The sequence below is a fragment of the Oratosquilla oratoria genome, chromosome 19, assembly GCF_046742065.1.
Source record: "Oratosquilla oratoria isolate Oo_2021 chromosome 19, ASM4674206v1, whole genome shotgun sequence".
Classification (NCBI taxonomy): Eukaryota; Metazoa; Arthropoda; class Malacostraca; order Stomatopoda; family Squillidae; genus Oratosquilla; species Oratosquilla oratoria.
Genome location: NC_134795.1, coordinates 28,363,195 through 28,375,694, shown reverse-complemented (window position 1 = coordinate 28,375,694; position 12,500 = coordinate 28,363,195).

The following is a 12,500-nucleotide window of genomic DNA, read 5'->3' as shown; positions in this document are numbered from 1 at the left end:
ATCCAAGGGGTCGACAAATAGCCAAGGGGTCGAAAAGGGGTCAGTAGATTGCTAGGGGGTCGATGAAACCATCCAAGGGATAGAAAGGGAGTCAGTAGATTGCTATGGGGTCAAAAGGCAGTCTTTAAAATCAAATGGTTAGCTTGAAATGATCCTGTACTCTTCCCGTACTGGAAGAGTGAGAACAATCAACCAACCAATATCTAAACTTAAAGAAAAACCATGTCAGTCCACTCTGAGTCAAAAATCCTCCCCATTCTGTATATGTAGGGAGAATCTCACATTCACACAACCACATCGTGAATGAACATCAAGATGATTAGCTTGTGTATTATTATTGGCTTGAATATTACTTATAGTAATATAATAAAGAACATATAACATAAATATTCATTCTAAAACACTTATGTTTATGTATATGTGAAAGTGTCTGTATCATTATTGGAACGCCGTCGCCTTGATGAATGTTGTTATTCAGTCTTTTTATAACGGATCAAAATGATGATAATAACAATATTGATAACTAGAACTATAATAATAACAGTAACAATAATAGAAATAATAATAGTAATAATAACAATAATAATAAGGATAATAACAACTATGATAATAATATTATTAGCATTAATAAGAATAACAACAATAATAATAATAAAATGACATAATTCGTGAATTAATAGTTTAGGGGTTTATAGAAAATCTTAAACTTTACTAGGGGCTCGATGAGCTGAAAAGTTCGGGAACCCCTTTTCTAGATATATGAATGTATATGTATATATACTGTATATGTATATTGAACATTCTTAGAAGCTCTGCCATGGGATTCGAACCCTGACCCGTGCGTCTATAATCACGAGGTCAAGACGCTAGCAATCGTGCTACATGTGATGGTTCAAAAGGACTGTACAAGTCCCCGACCACGCTTCACGAAACATCAGAAGATCTAGTCTCATTTTCATCCAGTCCCCGTATTAGGCGAGCCCTCCGACAAGTTGTGTATGTTAAAGACAGACTGAACATTTTTAGAAGCTCTGCCATGGGATTCGAACCCTGACCCGTGCGTCCATAATCACGAGGTCAAGACGCTAGCAACCGTGCTACATGTGATGGTTCAAAAGGACTGTACAAGTCCCCGACCACGCTTCACGTAACATCAGAAGATCTAGTCACATTTTCATTCAATCCCCGTATTAGGCGAGCCCTTCGAGCGTCTTGACCTCGTGATTATGGACACATGGATCAGGGTTCGAATCCCATGGCAGAGCTTCTAAAAATTTTCAATCTGTCTTTAATCTAACCTAACCTGTGTGTGTGTGTGTGTGTGTGTGTGTGTGTGTGTGTGTGTGTGTGTGTGTGTGTGTGTGTGTGAGAGTGCGTGCTTGCGTGCGTGCGTGCGTGCGTGCGTGCCTAAATCTGCCTTCGTATGATAAATTTCCAAGCCGTTGTATCATTGTGGTCATTCTCTTCTGTACTGATTCTAATGAATTGGTATCCATTCTATAAGACTAAGATCGAAAATGTGCCGCATAGTCAATGATGGTTCTATTTATCGTCAGACAGAGTTTGATAATTGTCTGTTCATTTTTGTTTGAAGCCGTCTATCCAATAAATCTCAATTCCCTGTTAGCCCTGTTCCTGGCAATAATGCAATGTTTCCTGGATATAAGGTCTAAACTCACTAACGCTCCTAAGTCCTTTTCATAATCTGTTTTCTTTAATATGTCGTTTTCTAAGCTATACCTGTTAGCTGGGTTGTGTAACACTACGCTTAACACACTGCACTTTGAAATATTGAAGTCCATTTGCCATTTCTCCGACCATGCAAACAATTTATCAAGATTCTGCTGAAGTATCCCAGCATCTCCTCCGGCCTTATATGGCGTCTGATTATAATGCAATCCGCAAATTTACTAGCATTACAACTAATCCCATTGTCCAAATCATTTGCATACATAATGAACAATAAGGGACCCAAAACCGACCCCGGGGAACTCCATTAATTACACTACTCTATTTGGATTTTACACCCTTAATTACTGTCACTATTCCATGCTCTAATCCATTGTAATACTTTTCCTCCTATGCCATGGACCTTGATTCTATTTAGTGGTCTCTGGTTTGGGCACCTTGTCGAACGCTTTGCTGAAGTTGAGTTAACTATCATTGTTTTCTGCCGCCTAGTGTAAGAGGATGAAATATTAGTTACACACGACCTACCCTTTATGAACCATCTGCTTTTGACTATATATATAAATATATATATATATATATATATATATATATATATATATATATATATATATACATATATATATATACATATGTATATATGTATATATATGTATATATAAATATATATGTATATATATATTTATATAAATATATATATATAATTATATATATATATACACACACACATTCTGTGCATGTAGGGAGAATCTCACATTCACACAACCATATCGTGAATAAACATCAAGATGATGAGCTTGGTTAATATTATTGGCTTGAATATTACTTATAGTAATATAATAAAGAATATATAACATAAATATTTATTCTAAAACACTAATGTTTTTGTATATGTGAAAGTGTCTGTATCATTATTGGAACGCCGTCGCCTTGATGAATGCTGTCATTTAGTCTCTTTATAACGGATCAAAATGATGATAATAACACTATTGATAACTAGAACTATAATAATAATAATAATAATAATAATAATAATAATAATAATAATAATAATAATAATAATAATAATAATAATAGTAATAATAACAAAAATAATAAGGATAATAACAACCATGATAATAATATTATTAGCATTAATAACAACAACAATGATAATAATAATAAAGTGACATAATTCGTGAATTAATAGTTTAGGGGCCTATAGAAAGTCTTAAACTTTACTAGGGGGTCGAAGAGCTGAAAAGTTTGGGAACCCCTGCTCTTCATACTCCACTCCCCTCTGATATAATGATAATAGTAATTAATAATAATAACAATAATGACAATAATGATAATAATAATAATAATAATGATAGTAATAATAATAATAATAATGATAATTGTAATAATAATAATAATAATAATAATAATAATAATAATAATAATAATAATAATGATAATAATGATAATAATAATAATAATGATAATAATAATAATAATAATAACAATAATAATAGTAATTATGATAATAATAATATTCTTGGACTAATCTCTCTGATACAATTTTTGTTAAATTGGATAGCCGCTGACGTTCTGACGATCTGTGTAGCTGATCGCTCAAAATTGCCGAAGATCTTTTTTTCCCTCATTGTTCAATGTGGAACAGAAGTTTCCGATATTCATCTGTGAACCAGTATCTACAGATTTCCGTAACAGTTACAGAGGAAAAAACAGAAAGCACTCGGTGAGGTCATTCTCACTTGTGAACATATAGACCAAGAGGATTAAAATATTTATTATTACCATCCAGCTAAAGAAGAGGTAAGAGACCTCGGATCTGCAAATACTGGCTCACAGATGAATATCGGAAACTTCTGTTCCACATTGAACAATGAGGAAAAAATGGTCTTACGCAATTTTGAGCGATCAGCTACACAGGTCGTCAGAACGTCAGCGGCTATCCAATTTAATAATAATAATAATAATAATAATAATAGTAGTAGTAATAATAATAATAATAATAATAATAATAATAATAATAATAATAATGATAATAATAATGATAATAATAATGATAATAATAATAATAATAATAATAATAATAATGATAATAATAATGATGATGATAATAATAATAATAATAATAATAATGATAAAATAATAACAATAACAGATAGTAATAGTAAAATAAAAAAAATAAAAATTGGTACCTAATTAATTCCAGCTGTTCCTCGTGACTTTTACATACACTATTAGGAACTAGGGCACAGGTGGCGGCTTCGGTCGCAGCAAAGCCCCTTCTGGTATCTTCTCACTCATAATCCTTCTGAGAAACTTCAGACAGACAAGCTCCGGCAGACAAGTGTGCGGTCGAGGTTTGCCGGGTGAGTTATCTGGGAAATGAATGAAGGGAGAAAATGGAAAGAATAATTGGAGGAGACCCCGGAAAGAAACCATAAATACCTCTAATGAAACAAGGAGCTGTCACACGACAAGAAAAATGACTAAGGAAAGACCAAATACTGGAAATAACATGTATTCCTGCCACTCCCACTTCCTCATTCAACTCTTTTTCTTCCTCCTTCTGTTCCTGTTACACTTTCTTTCCTCTCCTTTCTTTTTTCTTCTCCTTTTTGTCCTCTTTATCCTCTTCTTTCTCTTTCTCTTCGTTATCTTCATTCTCTTCTTTCTTCTTTTCCTCTTACACCTCCTATCCTCTCCTTCCTTCTTTCTCCCCCTTTTTCTCCTCTTTATCCTTTTCCATCTCTTCCTCCTCTTCGCTCTCTTCCTTCTCTTCCTCTTCATCTTCCTCTTACACCGCCTTTCTTCTCCTTCCTTCTTTCTCCTCCTTTTTCTCCTCTTTGTCTTCAGACCCTTTCTCTCCCTCCTCTTCGTTCTCTTCATTCTCAGTCTCCTCTTCGTCCTTTTTGTCCTCATATTCGTCCTCCTTCTCCTCCTCTTCCTCGTCTTCTTCACCCTCTTCTTTCTCACCTTCGTCCTTTTCCTCCTTCTCATCTTTGTCTTCTTCATCTTCCTTGTCCAGCTCCTCCTCCTCTTCTTCTTCGTCCTTTTCCCCATCCTCCACTTCCTCCACCACCTGCTTAACCACTAAACCACTTCTGCTTCGTTATAGCTAGTACAAACGCCAGATAATTTTCCTAACGAAAACCTTTCAGTCTTTACTAGAGACGAATGTATGAAAGGTTTCTCCTGTGCCGGATATGTTCATCGCAAAGATAAAAGTCCTTCGGGGCCGAGAGCCCCTCGCCGACTTCAAGAAAGCTTCTGGAGTCGGTAGGGTCTGCCTGAGTGTTCTTGCGATCCTTCTTCCCCTTGGTCCTTCACCAATAACCAGCACAATAAGAACATTATCATAACCCTCATGTTAATCAGTAGTGAGAAAACCTTTGCTACCACAGCTATAACCACTACAAGGGTCACCACAGAACCCATGACAGAAACGTTCACACGCTTATCACCACCTCTTTCACTAACTACCACCACCTATTAGCACCACTTCCACACCTAAAGCTACCTGTTAGAACTATTATCTAAAATAATACCACCTCTTACCATCACCACCACTGGCTTTTAGCACCCATCCTTCCCACCACCACAGTCACTTTTGCGACCACAACCACCGCCACCACAACCATCACTACCACCACCTTTAATTACTACTTCCACCATCAATGGAGTCACCAACATCACCACCACATTTTAGCACCACTCCTACCACCACCACCACCACAGCCACCACAATCCCCACAAAAATGAAATGCTGATACGATCATTTCGTCTCGCCTGTTCTTGTGTTGAAATTAGAATGAGGGTGCCCACTTTCCGAAATGGGACGCTCATTTGTGAGCGCCACCTGCAGCACAGGGGCCCAGGGGGGGCTGAAGGGGGGGTCGAGACGGTTTTGCGCAGGGGGCGGCCACAGATTCCGATAGGAGGCGGAAGATGAATGGAGAGGAGAAGAAATGAAATAAAGGAGACTAAAGAGAAGAAAATTGCTTCGAATTTTGAGAAGGCGTCATCAGTGGAGAAGAATGTATGCAAGAAAGGGAATGGGAGTGGCAGGCGTAAGAATAAGAACAATGAGGAGGAGGAATGAGATGAAGGCGTAGGTAGAGGAAGGAGAAAAGCGAAGATAAAGTGAAGGGGGAGGAAAGAGCAAGAAAGAGGGAGGAGATGGAGAAGAAAGAGGAGGAGGAAGAAGCAGGAAGAAGGGGAAAAGGAAGAAGGAGAGGGAAGAAGTAAGAGGAGGAAGAAAAAGTAGGGAAGAAGTAGGAAAAGGGAGAAGGAAGAAAATTAAGAAGAAAGAAAAAAAGGAGTAGGAAGAAGTAGGAGGACGAAAGAGGAGGAAGAGAAAGAAGGAAAAGGCAAGTAAGAGGAAGGCGAAGGAAGAAGAAGGAGAAAGAAAAACAAAGATGAAGGAGGATTCAGAACAAAAGGAAGGATCAGGAAGAAAGAAGAAGGAGAAAGAAGACGAATATGATGGCAATGATAATGAAATTCTTCAACAACAGTATTAGCGAAGATGAAAATAATAAATAAATAAAAAGAAGAAAGTGAACAAGAGGAACGGAGAACCGGAGGGCAAGGAAAAGACACCAATAAATGATAGCTACATGGAATGAAAGAGGAAGAGAATCAATTTAAATTGAAGAGAAAATGAGCTCAACAAGGGTTAGTGAGGACACAGGACAAAAGGAGTCTTGGTAAGAGACAAAGAAGAGTTTCATTAGTGTCCTTCTCGCCTGCGAAGGGTTGCCATAGAGCTTAACAAGACATCCTCGAGGAGGCTACAATAACAGGAAGTATCACACACACACATACACACACACACACACACACACACACACACACACACACACACACACACACACACACACACACACACACACACACACACACACACACACACACACACACACACACACACACACACACACACACACACACACATACTGCTGGGACAGTGGTTAGAGTTCACGGCAGCCACTACGGCGGTCCGGGTTCGAATCCCGCCCAGGGCTGAAATAATTTCAGTATCGCTGCGCTGCGAGTCGTTACTCCAACTATCGTGGACGAGGAGTTCAATGTGTGTGTGTGTGTGTGTGTGAGTGTAAGGTCACAGCATTACCCATAGATCGGTCATATATGAGCTCTGAGCTCTCCTCCGGGAGGGAAATAGCTGTCGACCACGAGTCCAACACGTGATCCAAGACAATGGTGAATCACACACACACACACACACACACACACACACACACACACACACACACACACACACACACACACACACACACACACACACACACACACACACACACACACGGGTGTGTGTGGTGTGTGAGTGGTCTCAGACCTACCCAGAGATCGGCTAATAAGGAGCTCTGAGCTCACTGCCGTAGGGTGTTGTCTGGCTGTCTCGACAGAGACTGCAGCAGATCCGAGGTGAATACACACACACACACACACACACACACACACACACAAATTCATATATTGTTTCAACTTGGTCTGTATCCTTATTTTCCAATGATCATACTTAGATTTTAATTCATGCATTAAGCCATGCTGGAACAGTATATGAATTCAACTCTAAATTTGATAATAGGAAGATAAGAATATAGAACAAGTGGGATCCATACCTGAATTTCAAGCTCAGTATTATGAATTGGAGAGCAGGAGACAGGACCCCACGAGTGTTGCTTTTTTCCCATGTACTGCAATTAGGTAGATATACATATGACGTGTGTGTGAACGTGTGTGCAAGATCTAAGAATATAAGGTCTAACCACTTCCGACCGAATTTCGAGGGAGTTGGCGCAGCGGGCCCGTGAACGTCACCTGGCTGTTCAAAGTGGGGTTAGCGGGTCCTATAGCTGTCAGTTGAAGCTGGTCCGTCGTTCGAAAATGACGTCGCCTTCGCTCGCACTGCTCCACGCAATTAGTTATATTCTGACAAATATTATATAAAATATATATATAAAATATTATAGTTCCTGTCTATATATATGAATATATAATATATATGATATATAATATATATACATATAATATACAAAATATTATAGTTCCTGTCTTCCTTGGCGTTTCACAGTTTTCTTCAGTGTATCACAAAGAGAAAATGGACTCAGCCAAATGACGTCAGAAGCTGCGCAGAAGAATGTAAACGGTCTGACCTGTATATTTAGACCTTGCGTCAGTGTGTGTGTGTGTGTGTGTACGTGTATGTGTGTGTGCGTTCATGCATTAGAATATGGTTAAAGAGTAGAATTCTGTCCTGCTTATTCTGACCAGAGTTCTCATATACCCCACATGCTTCACATACTACCACCACCTCCTTCTCCTCCTCCTCCTCCTCCTCCTCCTCCTCCTCCTCCTCCTCTTCCTCCTCCTCCTATTTTTCTTCATCGTCCTCCTCGTACTTCTCCTCTTTCTTCTCCTCTTACTTGTCGACATCTCTGTCCTTCTTCCTCTCATCTTCTCTTCCTCGTCGTCTTCGTCTTGTTTCCCCTCTTCTTCCTTGTTCTCATCTTCTTTCTTCTCTTCTATTTTTTCCCTTTCTTCCTTTTCATCTTTCTTCTCTTCCCGTTTCTCCTCTTCTTTCCCCTTTTCCGCCTCCTCCTCTTCCTCCTCCTTCTTCTTCTTCATCTTCATGGTTTCCTCTTCCTCCTTTTCCCCTCCTCCTCCTCTTCCTTCTCCTCTTCTTCCTCCTTCTTTCTCCTTTTCCACTTTTTCCTCCTCTTCCTATTCTCCTTCGTTCTCTCTCTCCTCTTTATTCTCCTATTACGCCTCTTACTACCTCCCACTCTTTCTCCACTTCCTCTCTTCTCTTTTTCTTCCTGCCCTTCATACTCCTTTTACGCCCCTTACTCATCCCTTCACGCTTTTCCTCTTCTTCCTCCTTCTCTTACTACTCCTCCTCCTTTTATCCCTCCCCTTCTTTCTCTCTCTTCCCTTTTCTTACTCCTCCTCTTATTCCTTTTCTTCATATTCTCCCCTCTTCCTCTTACATCTCTATTTCTTTCTTTCCTTCTTTTTCATCCTCTTCTTGCTCCACATCCTCCTCTTCCTCCTTTTACTTCTCTTCCTCCTCCCTACTCTTCTTCCTCTTCCTCCTCTTCCTCCTTTCTCCTCCTCCGTACCCTCCCGCCGTCGTGAAATTTCATCCTTCTGCTGCAAGTCTCTTCTCAACCCCCCCCTTCCCCCACCCCCTCTTGTGCCCCAACTTGGGGCTCCGTCCAACATAACTATGCATTATATATGCATATGGCGTCATACATATGCATACCTACTATAATGTGAGGCATATATGCTTTAAAACGTTGTGTACGTTATGTCCCGTGAGATGTAATGACGAAACTTGCCGAAAAAAAGACCTTTCGGTCCATAGAGAGGTCGAATAGAGAAGAAAAAGAAAAGAGAAATGAGAGCATATGTAAACAAACACTGGGTAAATGAAAAGAAACTGATTATCAGATATTGCATCATTTTGTTTAGGTGTTTATCCAAATGAGAAAAGTTTAGTTTGCTCCTTAACTACGCGTTTAGTAAAGTTGGATTAACCTATTTCCACTCGCGACTGTGCACACACACGCGCGCGCACACACACACACACACACACACACACACACACACACACACACACACACACACACACACACACACACACACACACACACACACACACACACACACACACACACACACACACACACACTTTAACATGTTAACATGATACAACCGCTAAATACAATGGCGGTTATGATGATGATTAGGTTTTATGTAACGAGGACCATTGTTCAGAGTGATGGGCCCGTCGAACCACAGTGACCAGAGTTCGAACCCACGCTCGCTGCCATAGAAGGCCAACATAAAATGTATTGACGATATGTGTTAACCTGTATAAGTTGTCATCATATGACAAATATATGTCACTTTCTAGCAGCCTGTTGCAAATACATTTGCTGGTAACGTATGAAAAGACACGAAACATGCTGGTGACATGTGAGAAACACATATGTTGGCAACATGTGTCAAACGGAAGCACACTCCTTGCTGGCAGCAACAATTGGTACCCATCCATTCGCTTCTATTGAACATGTTGATAACATGTATTGTTTGTTGAATATCTTCGCTTACACACAACACACACACGCGCGTACACACACACACACACACACACACACACACACACACACACACACACACACACACACACACACACACACACACACACACACACACACACACACACACACACACACACACACACACACACACACACACACACACACACACACCACAAGTAGTTCCCCTCCCCGTAAAATACAACTGGGTAAACACACACACATACACACACACGCACACATACACACACACACACACACACACACACACACACACACACACACACACACACACACACACACACACACACACACACACACACACGCGCGTGCGCACACACACACACACACACACACACACACACACACACACACACACACACACACACACACACACACACACACACACACATAAACACACACATACACATACACACACACACACACACACACACACACACACACACACACACACACACACACACACACACAACTCTCTTCCGGGAGGGAAATAGCTGTCGATCACGAGTCCAACACGTGATCCAAGACCATGGTGTATCACGCACACACCAAAATCTCTTTTCCACTATCTGAGGGGTGTGTCTGATTCAAAGAGCACATCCACTCTGTACACAAGTGAAGTGCAAAATTCGTCATAAGTAGTAGAATGATATATTTACTAAAATAGTTACAGCAGTCAGGAAACAAAGATGAAAATACCGAATGGGCAAATTTAAAGTGCCACACTGAAGGGAAGAGATTACATTATGGCTATACTACCCTTACTTTCTTCTCCAGTTCTCCTCTCCATATTCATTCACTGCAGTCCACAGAAAACCGTCAGTTATTTAGATACTCAGCTCGCCCTCACTATATTCGTGTAACATCTACGGTCATCCTCACTTCCCGTAATTGTATCAAGGGTCCCTTCTCTCCGTTCCCCCACCTCTCTCCCCCCCCCCACGCCTTCGACCAGTCCTTGTTGGTTTTCGTGAATTTAGTAACCGAATATATCACTATTTTCTCTCCTATCTCTCGTCCAATATTTTCTCGGCATGCCCTAGTATTGACACATTCATTATTCTCTTGCTCGCGTGGTATGCTCCTTTTTTGAATATTGGAGAAAAAAATCTTATCTCTTCTTTTTCCTTTCCTTCACCTTCACTCTCTCCCATTTTCTCTCACTTTCTTATATATGCATGTGCATATATATATATATATATATATATATATATATATATATATATATATATATATTAATGATCGTATCTATTATTTATTACATGTACTTATTCAGTAAAAAGGTATTCATATATTGTTTTGAATAACTATTAAAGTATTTACACCAAACAGAAAAAAAACTTATAAAAGAATGTCGAATGGAGCGAAGGAGCATATCATTACGTTCTTCTACAACACACCTCACTGTTGTTGTTGCTGTTTTGGGTTGTAGCCGCTGTCGTCCGCCATCGCTATGGTCAAGGCTGTGGCATGGACGGGTATCAGTCAATCAAATCAACCAATTAGTCAATTCGTCGTCTCCATATTTGCGTATCGTCTGCAATCCTCTTCCCTTTCTATAATTGTGTTTATTTCCCCTTCCTACTATTCCCCTTCTCCTCGTCCTGTCTTTATCTTCCTTTTCACGAATTTACCACCAAATATATCACTCATTTTCTCTTATCTTTCGCCCCATATTTTCTCGGGCATGCCTAAGTATTGACACAGCCATTTTTCTCTCGCCCGCTTGGTATGCTGCTTTTTAAATATTGCAGTGAAAACATACAAGCTTCATCTCTCTCTCTCTCTCTCTCTCTCTCTCTCTCTCTCTCTCTCTCTCTCTCTCTCTCTCTCTCTTTTCTTTACGGAGTCGGGTTCATAGGTAGTGCATCCATATATGAATACATCTATGATAAAAAAAATATCGTTTACGTGTTTTCATATGTTTGCATTTCCTTCTCTGTGTGATCATCACACTTATTCATAATTATTCTAACTTTAGTCTTCATTTTCCCAAGACTGAGAATGAGTTCCACAAAAGAAGAAGAAAAGAAAGAGAGAGAGAGAGAGAGAGAGAGAGAGAGAGAGTGAGTGAGAGAGAGAGAAGACGGGGGAGTGTGTCAGAATTGTGCATGAACATGGAGCACGTGTCAAGTCGAAGGAAGAGTCTTCCTGTTAACCTAATCATGCGGCCATCGTCTATTGCCTTTCGATATTTCACGGTGGCGTGGCCTCCTCCTCCTCCTCCTCCTCCTCCTCTTTCTTCCTCCTTTTTCTTTCGTTTTCGTTCTTCGCGTCCCTCCCCTTTCTCACTCCTCACCCCCCCCCCACTTCCACTTCGGTTTCTCTCTTCTCCGATATTTTCATCTTTTTACCCCCCCCCCTCTCTCTCTCTCTCTCTCTCTCTCTCTCTCTCTCTCTCTCTCTCTCTCTCTCTCTCTCTCTCTCTCTCTCTCTCTCTCTCTCTCTCTCTCTCTCTCTCTCTTCCTTCCCCCTCTTTGTGTCTCCCTCCCCCTCTCTTTCTCTCTCTCTTCCTCCCCCTCCCCTTCTCTTCTCTCTCTCTATCTCTCTCTCTCTCTCTCTCTCTCTCTCTCTCTCTCTCTCTCTCTCTTCCTTCCCCCTCTCTGTGTCTCCCTCCCCCCTCTCTCTCTCTCTTTCTCTTCCTCCCCCTCCCCTTCTCTCTCTCTC